The sequence below is a fragment of the Capsicum annuum genome, chromosome 6, assembly GCF_002878395.1.
Source record: "Capsicum annuum cultivar UCD-10X-F1 chromosome 6, UCD10Xv1.1, whole genome shotgun sequence".
Taxonomy (NCBI): Eukaryota; Viridiplantae; Streptophyta; class Magnoliopsida; order Solanales; family Solanaceae; genus Capsicum; species Capsicum annuum.
In genome coordinates, this window is record NC_061116.1 from 156405963 (window position 1) to 156421244 (window position 15282).

The window sequence follows — 15282 nt, forward strand, 5'->3', positions numbered from 1 at the left end:
AATCCCTCTAGGGGATAAAATGAATCCATATCGATAAAACACGATTTCAGGCTAGGATTCCTTGAACTCAAGCCTTCTTTGGCAACCACCTAACCCTCTTTAAGTCCATTTTTAGCTCTTTAAAACATGTATTCTCTTAAATCAAATATGAAACTCTTACTCTGTTATGACATTCATTTATATAGTTTCGTCATACCATTGACTTGCAAGTTGAATCTCTAAGCCATAAGATATCATATTATAATCTCTTCTTTCAAAACGTAAATTTCAGTCCACTATAATTTGAACCAGTTAAGAATACTCATACTTTAAAACATTTACCAAACTATGCAAAGACCATTCTTTTCAATGTTTCAACAAATATATAGTGGTCGTGAAGTTTGTGACAATTCATGCAAGTCTTTAGCTTTATATCTTCAATATTTTTAATATGTAAAACCCCCTCTCTTAAATCAAAAACCATAATCAAGTCATAAACCAAATTCAAGACATTCATATCATACTTCTCAAAATAAAATCATGTAGTTCATAACACATATAGAAACAAATATCTTAACAACAAGAGAGGAATTTTTAATAAAATCATGCTCTCAATTCAACCTTTAATATATATATATATATATATATATATATATATATATGAGTATAAATGTGTTTAAGGGGAAAGGCCTCAAGGCCAAAACAACAATATCACTAGAAAATTCATGATGCATAATTGAAAATATAGATTCCAAAACCCTTTTATAAATTCATGTTTGCTAACCCATTCAAGTGTTTCAACAAGCCCGTGTAATTAGGATAAACCCCACGTACCTTAGAATATAAGATTTGAAAGATAAAACCCAGATATTGATCCGTTTCTTGAAATTCTTGATCTTAGGGATGAGTTTTTGATCTTTAGGGATGAGTTATGGTTTTTATTTGAGAGGAAAATTGAATTATAGAGTGTATTATGGTTTTTGGGGCGTAAATCTTATGCTATGGATGGATTTTGGGTGAGGGGAAGTGACCTAAATTCCCCTACACCCATTAGAAACTGATTTAATGAGTGAAACAGTTCTGTAACACGCTGGCCGATGCGTTGCATCGACATCCCATTGGTTTACTGCCTCACATGAAAAATGTCATAACTTTTCTGTCGGTTATTGAATTTTGGCAAAATTGGTATCATTGGAAAGCTAATTAAATTATCTATAATTTTTTGGGTCTTGAGATGCAAGATTCTATGTGTATCAAAAATTATACATGTTCAAAGTAGACCCTTGTAGAATTAAATATCCAATATTGGATGAATGAAAGGTTCTTAGCTCAACTTTGCTTTAGGCCATTTCTATGAATATTTTTCACCTCATAATTGCTGCATCTACTAGGAGAAAGATCATGACATATGAATTTAAACATAAATCATAGAATTAGAGCTTACGCACGTAGGAATGATGATTTAATTTCTAGCTCGAAAATGCGGGGCATTACACTCTTCTTCTCTTATTGTTTCTCTTTGTTCTCCTCAACTGGTGTATCTGCTGAGACTGCCCAAGTGTTAGGCATATGGATAGTAGGAATCACTATCTCTACAATGGGCTCAGCAACCACTAGTCTCTCATAAAGATCTACGACCATTTTTTTAATTTTCGTAACTTCAGATTTGATGTCATCAACAGTGGGCGCCTGCCTACCACTCAGCTGTTGAGTTATCCTCGATATAAAAAAATCTAGGCGACCTTGGACCCGTCTTTCTATTATCTCAAACTATGAATTGATCTATGTCTTCACGTCTCCTTCTATGTGACCTACCTTAGCCTCCAGCGTGGCTAGTCGTGTCATGAGCTTAGTCCAAAGTGCCTGTGAAATATGCATAACACCAAATAGCATACCTCGAGGTTTGGATGGAACGTACTGGACTGGTGGTGGGGCACTAAAAGTACTCGCTACATCTGTATGTGAGCCCTTTGTGTATGCTCCTTCCTCGATTACCTCCACTGAAGTAGTGGTATCAATCTGACCATCCTAAGGAAACAACCCTGCCAAAATGTCTACTGCCCGTCTCTCCTGTCAGGCCAATGGGTTGGCTGCATCTCTAATTAGGTTGATGCCAAATATCCTTGTAGCCTCAAGCATGTCATTAATACGATTGAGTTCTAGTACTCCCGCAGCCAGACAAATCTGTATAATCATACAAGGGTAGGCCAACAATGCCTTCTCACCCCCAACTACCCAATCACTTATATCTTGGAATAGGAACTCATCTATATCAAACTCGTAACCGATTGTGAATCCAACTATCATAGCTTATTGGACTGATCTCACAACATTATCACCAGTAGTTGGACACAACTGGTGTCGGGCTAGTGTTCACCAAGCCTTACCCTCGAAGTTGAGGGTACTCTTTTTTATCTTTAGTGAGACCACCCTAGGGCCTTATACACTGGGGTGAATTTCGATAACCGTCTCAAAATTTATCCTATTTCAAACTACAATGACCTAATTCTCATGATACTTGAGATATGTAGGAAGCTCTATGCTGAGTTCGGTCGTCAAAACTCCATAATTATTATTTCTCTCCAACAAGTACACACTCTTGCATTCCCAGCATCTCACAACATGATTCAGGGGCAATTTTGAAAGGAACATCAAGAATATATGAGCACTTCTATTCCCAAACAATCTCTTTTCTCAATAAATATTTCATATAGGTCCTTCCACCCTAAAACGGGACATGTTGGGTTCGTCCACCCAGAAGTAGGACACATTGGGTTAGTCTCTCCTCCAAAAAAAATAGCTATGTACATTTTTTTTCAATTAGATATTTATGGTTGTTTTCCTTTATTTGCACACATCGCAATACATTTATTTTATTTATACACTACATGCTCTCTTTACCTTTCCTTATATATCGCTATGCATTTATTTTATCATTTAAGCACTGAATACTAGCTTTTTCTTTATTTGCACACATCACAATACATTTATTTTATCATTTAAGCACATCAAGATATCTTTGACTTTTCCCACACATATCGCAATGCATTTATTTTATCATTTAAACATAACATGCCATCTTTACCTTTACTTGCATATATTGTAATGCATTTAATTTATCATTTTAGCACTGCATGTCATCTTTTCCTTTACTGGCATATACCGTAATGCATTAATTTTATCATTTACAGCACCACATGCCATTTTTGTCTTTACTTATACTTATTGCAAATGCATTTATTTTATCATTTAAAGCACCACATTCCCTTTTTTATTTTTACTTACACTTATCACACTGCATTTATTTTATCATTTAAGCACTGCATGTCATCTTTTCCTTTACTTGTACTGATTACACTGCATTTATTTTATCATTTAAGCATCACATGCCATCTTTGTTTTACTTACACTTGTCACAATGCATTTATCCTTTAAGCATTCATGTCATCTTTGCCTTTATTGGCACATTTTTCAATGCAGTTATTTTATCATTTAAGGATAACACGCTAACTTTACCTTTACTTGCACTTATTGCCATGCATTTATTTTATCATTTAAGCACTGCATGTCATTTTGTCTTTACCCGCACATGTCGTAATACATTAATTTTATCATTTAAGCACAACATTCCATCTTTACCTTTACGTGCATATATAGTAATGCATTTATTTTATCCTTTTAGCACTGCATGTCATCTTTGTCTTTTTTTTGCACACATCGCAATGCATTTATTTTATTTTATCATTTAAGAACTTCGTGTCATCTTGGCATCTACTTTCATATGTGGCAATCCATTTGTTTTATTATTTGAGCATCACATGCTATCTTTACCTTTACCTATATATATTGCAATGCATTTGTTTTATCAGTTACTATTTTTGTTAATTACTTAACCACTGCAGTTGCCTTTTAAATTTCTTGAAAAAAAAGAGAAAAAAAAAGTAAAAAAGAAAAAGAAAAAAATTCAGCTTAATTTTTTCCAATTTTTACAAGCATGAATTGGGGTCGTCCTCTCTAAAATAGGATATGTTGGATTTATCTGTCCACTAATAAGTCCTTTTATGTATGTTCATCTTCAATTGAATATTTTGTATGCCTTTAGTCAAAATCTACAATGCCTTTATATATTGATCTTTAGATTATTTAAGCATTACATGTCATTTTTTATGAATTTATTAAAAAAAATCAAACTTAGTTACTCGTTTGTCATTGTTAAGTACTGCTTTTCAGATTTATAAATTTTGCAGGCCTAGAATTTGAGGACGCATTAATTTTTTCCACCCCCAAAAGAAGACATGATGAGATAACTTTTGAACTATACCCAACCTGATCCTCAGGCAATTCAAAATATGTAGGCAACTCTAAATTGTAGTACGCTCGAATTTTATATAAAAAATATTACTGTTGAGAAAAATTAGCTACATACAGATGTTTTTATCTGAAGACTTTTATATCGTCTTCAAACAAAAAGGGGCAAATCGTTGGCACCCAATTTCAGTTCTTCATGCTTAAAAAGCATAAAATACACTTTTTTACACATTTTTTTCATAAGTTTCAATAAATTATTAATAATCATCATTATTTTAGAGTTTTTTTTACCAATTTATTGTCATATTTAACTTTGTATGATTTATTTATAATTATTCTTATGTAAATTTTAGCATTTTTATCAGTTTATTATCATTTTTTTTGCACAGTCATCTGCACGCACACGATATAACACTACAATTTTTTACCACACACTATAATTTAATTATTAATAGTGTAATATATTTTTTTAAGATAACTACATTTTATTACTTTTTTACATTTTTCTATAATTATGTATCAATATTCATATTTTTGTATATTATTTAATATAGCCTGCAAACGATAATGTTGACTCAATTATTTTAATACACAGAGCAACAAGTCAATCAAGTCAACATATCGTCAGTTTTAAAAATGTGACATTTGAGGTGAAGGGATGACATTTTTATCCTTTGAATAATAATCTTTATACATTGGTTAAAAGAATAAAAATCCATTAGACAGTACTCCGTAATTTAAAACATGCATTAAGGGGACAAGGAGAGCCTTTTTTTTTTAGTTTTTGGTTAATAAAAATTGTCAATTTTTATTATAAATAAGAGGAGAGATTTTTTTTTAATTATTAATGCACAAAAATACATACACACACAAAATATATAGGACCACAGAAAATCAAACACCTTACCCCTCTCTCTCTTCTCAATAACTCTCACCAACCACCCTTCTCTCACTATCACTTCTGCCAACTTCTATCGATGAACCGCCATCGGAGCCACTGCCAAACATCTCTTTTCTCTCCCTTTTATTCTCCCCTTTCTCTTCACTGTTATTAGTTCACCACTGTCGGAGCTTTGGCAGGTCTCATTGCCACCCCCCATAAACCTTCTCTCCTCTTCGTCTCTTCTTTTCATAGCTACCTCACTAGAGTCATGCCCAATGAGCTTAGCCTAGAACTGCCGCCGCCGCTACCCTTTTCCCGTTTTTCCCTCTGCTGCTTCACCGGAGGTGATGATCCGCAAAGCCCCTCAACAAAAACCAATGCACCACCACCTTTGCTACTTGTCCCTTCATTCTCATATCTCTATTTTTTATAGATATATTTTTTTAGATTTAACGGAGAACATCGAGGCACCTGGAAACTCCATTAACAGTGACACACATTCCTTTTTCTCTTCCTATTGATTCTCTTATTTTTATCTACAAGGACTGGTGAATTTTTGGTTGTTTTGTTATTGGAATTGAAGGGAAAATTTATTCTCCGATGACCCTTTTGATTGGCTTTTTCGTTGATCTGCTTGGGTGATTTTTTATCACTATAGTGGTGCTTTTCCTTAGCCATTGTTGTACCAAAAAATGCTGCTAATGGATGATTTATTTATATTTTAATAACTTTTGTTAAATATCTCATTGCTATTATGTACTGTTGCTGTAATTTTTCTTTAATGCTACTGCTACTAAGTTTCAGATTGCTTTGGGAGCATTTTTGCCCTTGTTAGCTTGAACATATTTAATACACTACAGTGGCCTATAAGAAAATTTTCCTTCATTTTTTGAGGCCTCCGTAAATGAAAATATGAATTTTATGTATACAAATATATAACAAAAATAAATATTTTAAAAAATGACAAAATTTTTATAATATTTAAAATTTTATTTGAGCCTGCACTTTAATAAAAATTCTATTTTACATGCGTATATACATACATATTTCTTAATTTATTTTAATTTGTTACTAACATTTTTATGATGAGTGTTTGTACAGGTTTTCGAGAATACTTGTCAAAAAGGGCACTCAAAAGGACAGTTCGAATTTTTATATTTGTATTTTTACATTCTTATAATTGTATAAATATAATCATAGTGAAAACTATAATTTTTGGAGCGTTGGGCAGTAGTGTTTTTAGGCAATAGTCATCTCGTGTTTAGGCAAATTTAGGCCATTAATGCTTATATTAAATTAATTAAATCAAATAATTCACACTTGTTACACTAAAAATAATACGTAATCTTTTTCTTTAAAAAGTAATTTTTTTGTTATTCAATCCTTTTATTCATAAATATTCTTACACACTTTGCTTATATATCTTCAAGTATTTTATAATTTATACATTATTTCATATAAGTTGTTTATATTATTTTAATACATATTGTATATATATATATATATATATATATATTTATTTATAAACATTGATTCTTTCTTTATGTCATTTAACCTAGTCTGGTCGGGAATCACACTTGTGGATTCTGAAGGATGCCTAACTCCTTTTTTTTGGAATATTTAAACCCTTACCTAGAATCTAAAATGATTTCGTAGATTGAAATAAACTTATACTTTTTAATAAATAAATAGGTTTTCCTATTTTTCCTAAAAATTAGGTGTGACTTTGTATAAAATTAATTGTTTTTAGACTCCATAATGTGAAACACCCTGGGTTTGGACCCTTAGAAAATTTCCTAGATTTTGGACATCATACAACCAATAGGTACCAATCATATGATGGGGTACAGTTGTATTCTCTTGGTCGTATGCTAATAGGTGTCGTTGGTGGGTGGGATAGATTTCTGGAATGGATACGACTTGGGTAGGTACGAGTTGTATGGTTGGTGATGGGTTGTATGGTTTGGTTTCTCCTTCACTTAACCTGAGACTTAGTAACTTAACGTGGATATGAGTACGAGTGGCTCACCATGAGTAGTAAGTTTGGGTATGAGCTGTACCATTGACTTGTACAGTAGACACTGTTCAAACTTTCTTTGATTTTATTTTGCTAGGAATATGGTTTAGGGGTACTAATCGTATGGTTGGGTATGACTTGTTTTGGGTAAGTCATATGTTGGACAGTGTTGGATCTAAGGGGGAAGCCTAGGATACGAGTGGTGGGTACCACTAATATGGAAGGGTACGACTGTAATGGGGAGTCGTAACATCTGATGGGAATTTTAAGCAATTTAAGTTGAAGGGAATCAGGGTATTTCCCCACTTAACCTCTTAAGGCCCCATGACTTATATCACTATTGGGACATCATTTACCCTTTTATTGTAATCTTAAACACTTAGAAACTCTCTCTATTTCTCTTTAAGGCTCTTGAGTAAAGAAATACTAGGGTTTCATGTAGAGGATCAATTTGGGGCTTGTACGAGTTACTTCTCTCTATTATCTTTGCAATCTAAGGCATGTATTCCTCCCTCATTTTTATTTCCAACTAAAGGCATCTTTTATACCATGTTTTTTGTCTTGATTATTGTATAGTTTTGGGGTTTTCAAACATATGCTGGGGTTTTGGTATTAAATGCTTGGTTATATTTTTTCCCATATTTTAATTGAGGATTTACATGCTCTGATATTGGTTTGGAAATTTGGTTTCATACGAATGGTTAATTAGTACTTGGTTTTGGCCTTGGAAATACTATGCCTCCAACATGTATGATGAAATGCCAATGATAATGCTTTTACTATACTATTGGACTTTCAATAGAACTATTGCATGATATAACTTGGTAATGGAACCCTAAATGGTATAAATAGTTTAAATGGTTTGGATCGTTAAAGGGTAAGGTTTGGTAGCCATGGTTGTGGTTAATTAAACTTCCTTGTGGGGGTACAAGGGAACCCCCCAAGTAAACATGTTAATGAACAACTTGTGGGGTATATGATATTCCCCCAAACAAACATAATAATGAAACACTTTTGGGGTATATGATATTCCCCCAAACAAACATAATAATGAAACACTTGTGGGATACATAGGATTCCCCCAAGTTTACTTAATAATGTAATCTGTGGGTATATAGTAATCCTTTTACCTAAAAAGGTTGGCTATGGACTTACTTATAAGCTATAGTTGGTGCGATGATACCACTACTCATAGCCTTGGTTAATAATAATAGGGTAATGGTTTAGTTGGATAGCAGTGGTTTTAATTGGGAAATAATGGCAGGGTGTGATAATTAACTGTGAAGGTGCGAGTCCAATGGAAGGACACTAGAAACTCATGTTTGCCAACATAAGGGTTGGTCCTAACGACCATATATGATACTATGAGGTAGATGGGAATCCTCTAAGTACACTGTACATATGTATCACGGAGAGCGAAGGGTACTTGGGAATCCCCTACTCTTATGGTATCTTCAGTTCGTGTGGCTACATGTATTAGGGCCCATTCAGTGGGTTACACTGGACCCATATAACCCATGGGTGGTTCTAGGACAATTAAGTTACTCATACCCAGGTTAATGGTTTGAAGGACATGCTAAACCTGACTTCCTTTCCTGGCATGGGTACATATATATATGCATATATGTATGTATGGTTTGTATGCATATGGATGGTTTACTTGGTTTTACTAGATGATATTATTTTATCCTTATCCTGAGTTTATGCTAGCGTTCACCTGCTAACGCATATTCAAGCGGCTGTATCCCCACGTGATGCAGTAACCAACCGTTCTACTCCTCTTTCTTAGTGATCATATCCAGGATCAATTATTTGATTGAAGTGGTGATCTTCCATATTCCTGAAGGCTCCATTTCATATCATGGATGTCTTTATATACTTTGGTTATTTTTTGGATATTGTTTTTGGCTATGGTTGGGGGCATGTCTCAACCGAATATTGTTTTTCTTTTAGTTAGAGGCTTTGTGTGATTACTATAGGTTGGAATGGGCGGTGTAGATATTGGTGTCAACCTTAGTATTGGCATGGGTATTGAGGCTGATACCATTTGAATGAATTTATGATTGTTCCATATTTTTATGTTATGTTGTGGATAGGAACTTGGTTTTGATATTGGTTTGGTTATGGTTGTCAATTGGTAATGGATTGATAGATTTGTTTGGGTCGGTCACGGCTATTGATCTATCCCAGAGTCTAGAATCGTAATAAATGCTATCTTGTTATACATTTGGAATTCATCTAACTTAGGGTATATGTATTTAGAGGTTGAGTTGGGTAATAGGGGTACCCCCCAGTCCTGGTTGAACTTGGGATACCCATTACGACAAGGCCCGGGTTCGGGTCGTGTCATAATGTCGTGCTTGTTTTAACCTTATGTAAAATATGGTATGACAATTGTTAGTTTGGGAAAATCTATGAGAGAGTCCATAAAGATCACTGGATGTTTGTACTTCACCACACTATACCCATATGCTTCTATGGCTGTGATCATACATAAATCTTTGTAGTGTGAGGGTGTATTGAGTGTTGTTTACACTATGAAGACCAACTCTTTATCATTTAATCTTATTTTTAGAGTGCCCTCTCTTATATATATAAGTGCTCATCCAGTTTCCAAGAATGTACGTCCCAGTATGTTTGGTATCCTATCATCTGCATCATAATAAAAAACAATAAAGTCAGCAGGAATAATGAACTTACCAAACTTAATGAGAGCATCCTCTATGATTCCTTAGGGAACCACTATTGTTCTATTAGCCATTTAGAGCACCACTTAACATGATCTTTGTTTGCCCCAACCAAAGTGTTGAACTCTGAAAAGGGCATCAAATTTATGCTTGCCCCCAAATTACTCAAGGCATAGACCACATCACTTTTACCAATTTGTATGGGGAGGGTGAAGCTACCTGGGTACTTTCAATTTTTTGTTATTTTTCTCATCATTATTGAACTGCACTCCTCAGTAAGTGCTATTGTCTCAATGTCACACAACTTTGTCTTATTAGTCTCCACGTCCTTGAAATACTTTGCATACTTAGGCATTTCCAGCAAAATATCTAACGGAGAATGGTTAATGTGTACTTCTTAGAATATGTCAAAGAACATATTAAGGAAATCATATTTCTTAGACTTTTTTTGCTTTTGGGGAAAGGTTTTTTGGGGTCTCTCTTGTGTATGCTGATATGCCCAAATTACACCTCTCTTATGAGAGAGTAAGCGGTCGTTGTCAAATATATAACCCAACTAGGTTGGGGTCTAATCCCACAAGGAATATGATGCTAATTAAGTTGTATGTAGATTAGTTGACTTTCAATCTTTCACTTCCGTAAAATAAATAAAGGGGATTTGATTCAGTTCATAAATTAATGGTTTCAGTGTAGCAAGATGAAATATGTGTGGTAGTATTCAAATTTAGAGAAATAGAAAGCTAGGGTTATGTCCACCTTGTAGTTTTCAATACATTTTAACTATGGGCTTTACAAATTTGTACATGCATCGTGCTTACATAGAAACGTATTGTATTTAATAACATAATCCTAGTGTTTCTCAACCATCAAGGAATAATTTACTTTAGTTCTCTCGAATCAAAAATGTTTACCAAAAACAATACGAAATGTCCAAGTGGCTAATCCTGTTAAGGCATTAACGTATGAAATAGGGGTTGGAAATCCTATTTTCTTGTCACTGCTCTCTTTTATGAACATCAACCATTCTTTCAAACAAGTTGTGTTGTAAGGCATATCCTCTATGTTTGCAACCACGAGAATTCAAGATTAGCGAAGAGAGCATGATGCAAACAAATCAATGCATAATGAATTCAAAACCCAAAGCAATAGATTGTATGCTACAAGGCTTCCATAACCCTAACTAATAAACTTAGCTACTCATGAATAAAATGAAAAGCATCATAAATATATTCATCATACCAAAAACTAGAAGATGATCTTGGTGTGCGAATAGTGAAAAGATGAGAGAAAACGTTTTTCTCTCTCTCCAGGATAAGCCGCCACTATCCTCTCTCAAAATAATATAGAATAATGAATACTGAATAAAAATTCAGCATTAAGACTTTTAATAATATTTTCTCTCATAATTTCCTTCTAAGTCGCTGAACTAATTATAAATAACAAGTTAGTCTTGGACATAGTTTCTAGGCGCCACATTTGGTCCAGACTGCTGCTCTCTCTTGTGTCATATGCCATCCGTATTCCATCATCTCATTATGTCTTCATCTACATCATTAATACCTGAAATCATTCTAATCACATAGGTTAGCTCAATTACATAGAATTAGTGTAAAAACATAAGAAACTAGACACTTTGTTCTCTAAACTTAGCTAAAATATGGATAAGTTATGGTGCCTAGACTTATAAATACACTCAAGATCACTACCCCACACTTAAAGCTTTGTTCGTCCTCAAACAACATATCCATTTATGCATATTGCACAAGCCTTAGCACCAACAAAGGAAGACAGGATACTCAAATAGGCTCACACAACAATTATGAACAAGAAGTAGATTCAGGAATCATTACTAGCGATAACCTACCCTCAAGAATAGACTCATTAATTTGGCAATTTCATGCATACCATTTAAGCAAAGAAATCATATAAATTACTCAACTTTCATCAACCATGTACCCTTACAACAAGAAAGTTGCCCATAATCACTCACAATCAAGCAATTTTCTAACAAAATGGGTACAAGAATCAAGTTGCGCTCACTCTCACAAAGAATTCTCAAATTACAATTGATGACCATATGCTTGCCCTTAGTATAATACTCCACTAATATCAAAATGCTAAGACTAGGATCAAATAGGTCTTTTAAGGGTTGTAATGCAGTCTAAAGGTTGGGTAGAAACTATTTTGGCCAAAAATAGTGACTATCTTCCCTAAGGTCTGTAATACACTACATTATGCAATTAAGACCAATCTCTAACAACCAATTTCCACTTTTGTTATCTTCACATATTTGCTTTCACCCTAAGTCGTTAAGCTCAATTAATAACACTATGATGGGAGTATGCAACCCTTTGAAATTTTTTTTGCACCCTTTTCATGTTACGCACCCCTATAATAGCCACCCTCAACTTAAGCGACTTGCCTTAGTTGAGGTACACAATGTCCAAGAAGGACCAGGGCCAAAATAGGTTCATTGTAACATATCCGGGATAAAATTTGGAACTTTTTCAACAATTTTTGCTACTCCCAACTACATCAATTGCTCACGCCAATAACTAGTCTTTGGGGAATCAATTTCACCTTTTTCCTCTTATTGTCAAACTCCTAACTCACATTGATTTACATTAAAGCTCTTAGGAGTTTTTGTACCAAATTACGGTCTATTAAAGAACGAATTAGGCTACATATGAGGCTATCAAAAGAATAAGCTAAAGGCTCAATGGGGCTAGCTAAGATAATGTACAAAGGTAGGTCAAAAGAAGGTATGAACAACGGCTATCAAAGAAATGCCTAAATCATCTCCTAAACTCAAAATCTTTATTTCGCTTTGCACGCACACCAAACAAATTGTAGCATCAGTTGCAATAAGGAATATACAACATTCTTACACACTCATGGCACATGGTCAACTCAATTAGGAGTATTATAATTCTCAACCCAATAATTACATGAATTCATATAAAACCAACAATCACAACAAGAGTCACAACTAGAGCCTAGGTGTTTCAAACATAATGATCCATCACATACTTATGTTATAATGTCATATAATCCACAAGAATAGTTATATGTAATTAAATGACTAATTTTCTCTTAATTTAGTCATCATCCATCCATCATCGAGAAAAGCACCTAATTATGACTAAATAGAATAAACATCTAACAAGAAATAAAATAAACAAAATAACTAATCCTATCACAGAAGAATGCTAAGGAGAAGGTACTATTTTCTTACAAAACAAGTAGCAAAGTAACCAGCCACCCCACACTCAATCTCAGCACTGTCCCTAATGCAAATAACAAGATAAAGAACCTGTCTAGTAGTACTCCTCATCCACATTAGGAGTCATGCCACATGTATTGAGATCATCATTAGAGCCATTTTTCTTGTGTTCATCATATCATCCACGTCAGCCACATATAATGAAACTAACTATAATTAAGATGAAGGTGGTGAAGTCACCCATACTTAATTTGTTAGTATAAACCGATTAAGTGTTATTATCAGGTATTTAGACTTCACCGACATACACTTTAGTATGGTGCACCTACATTATTCGCAATACAATTCACTCACTTTAATTTCCCCAATTCTATTTCAATGAAGCACTTTTTAAATAAAATCATGCTCTACACTTTAAACCATACCAAAATATACAAAACACCATCACTTTCACAATATCTCCATGGCAAGAATTTAATTTGTAGTCCTTAAGAAATCAATTAACTATTACATAGAGTCACAATAACTAAGGATTAAGAAAGTAAAAATTACCTTGAAGATGGAAGATTAGTGATGGACAAAGAGAACGGTGAGAGCTCAATAATGTATGGCTTAAGGGTGAAATAAGGATGAATTTGGGCATTTAGGGTTTGAAGTATATTTAAAGAATGAAAATCTGGGTCGGATTGACCCAAGTTAAAGTGGGATATTAAGTTCACATTGCAAAGGTGTACAGCGCACAACTTATCGCACAACATTAAGTATGCATCGCATTAGGCATCACATACTTTAGACAATGAGCATATGCGTTATGGTGTGTGACGCACATGTTATCGCATACGTGAAGGTATGTGACGCATAAGTTATCGCACAAGTTGCATTGTGCGACATACATGGTATCACACAGTTGAGGCAGTAAGCATGTGCAGAGTATTAGGCGGCGCACATATTATCGGACATCTTAAAGTGTGCGGCGTACATGGTATCACAAAGTTGAGACAGTGAAAATATGTGGAGACTTATACGGTGCACAAGTTATCACATACTTTGAGGTGTGCGGCGCATATTTTATTGTATAATTTAAGATGTGCAATGCACATCATACCATCCATTTTTGCATATGTGAAGCAATGTGTTTAGGAAACTCGTGAAGCATTTTAAGGCGATGCCTTTACCATGGTCTATGTAAATTTGGATGTCATGCACCCCATTCTCCATATAAAGCCTTAAGAAAGGTCCGTACCGTGGGGGATTCACTCCCATACCCCCATCGAGGTCAGTGGTGGGCTTCAGGATTGGGCCTATCAGCCCGATCACTATACTACCACCATAGACTTCATTAAAAATCACAAAATAAAGTCGCACCACAAAACTTTTTAGGTCGGATTACATAATTCGGGGCATGACTCTAACACGAATCAGACTTGACCTTTGGACATTTGACCACTCCAACTTATCTGTAATGTTCCCATTACTCCTAAACTTACCACTATTGACATGACTTAATTCCAAACTGAATTTGGTACTAATCATCTCCTTAGTACTTCATGCACCTAGACTTAATCAAAAACAACAAAAATGATTAGGAAGATGGGTTGCCTCCCATCAAGCGCCGTAGTTTTAGTTGTGGCTCAACTCTTATTTTTGAATTTTTGTTTAACATGATAAAATAAAAATAAAATTATGGGTTGCCTACCATGCAGCGCCTGATTTAACATCGTGACATGACTCAATTATCTTGACTACTCAGACTTCATCAAGATACATTGATGATAACATTTGTACCTTATTTGCTGGATCAAAAAAATATTTATTGCTAGTCCAACCACTTTGAAGTCACTCACATCCTTGCTTTTAAGTTCAACCAAACTAGCTGTGGTCTCCACAGTAGACCTATCCTTAACTAGTACATCTCACTCATCTTTGTAGAATACATCAACAATCAAGAAGATACTCATTTTCTTTTGTTGTTTCATAGACCGACATACTTCAAAACTAACTTGTTTCTCATTGAGCCTAAATTTCAGCTTATTCAGCTCCATGTCAACTAACATTCTCCAAGTTGCTAATAATGGCCTACCCAAAATTGTGGGTACTTCAAAGTCCACTTTGTTATCAAGAATTACAAAGCCGACAGGAAATATAAAATCTTCAACTTTTACAAGTACATCATGTAAAATCCCAA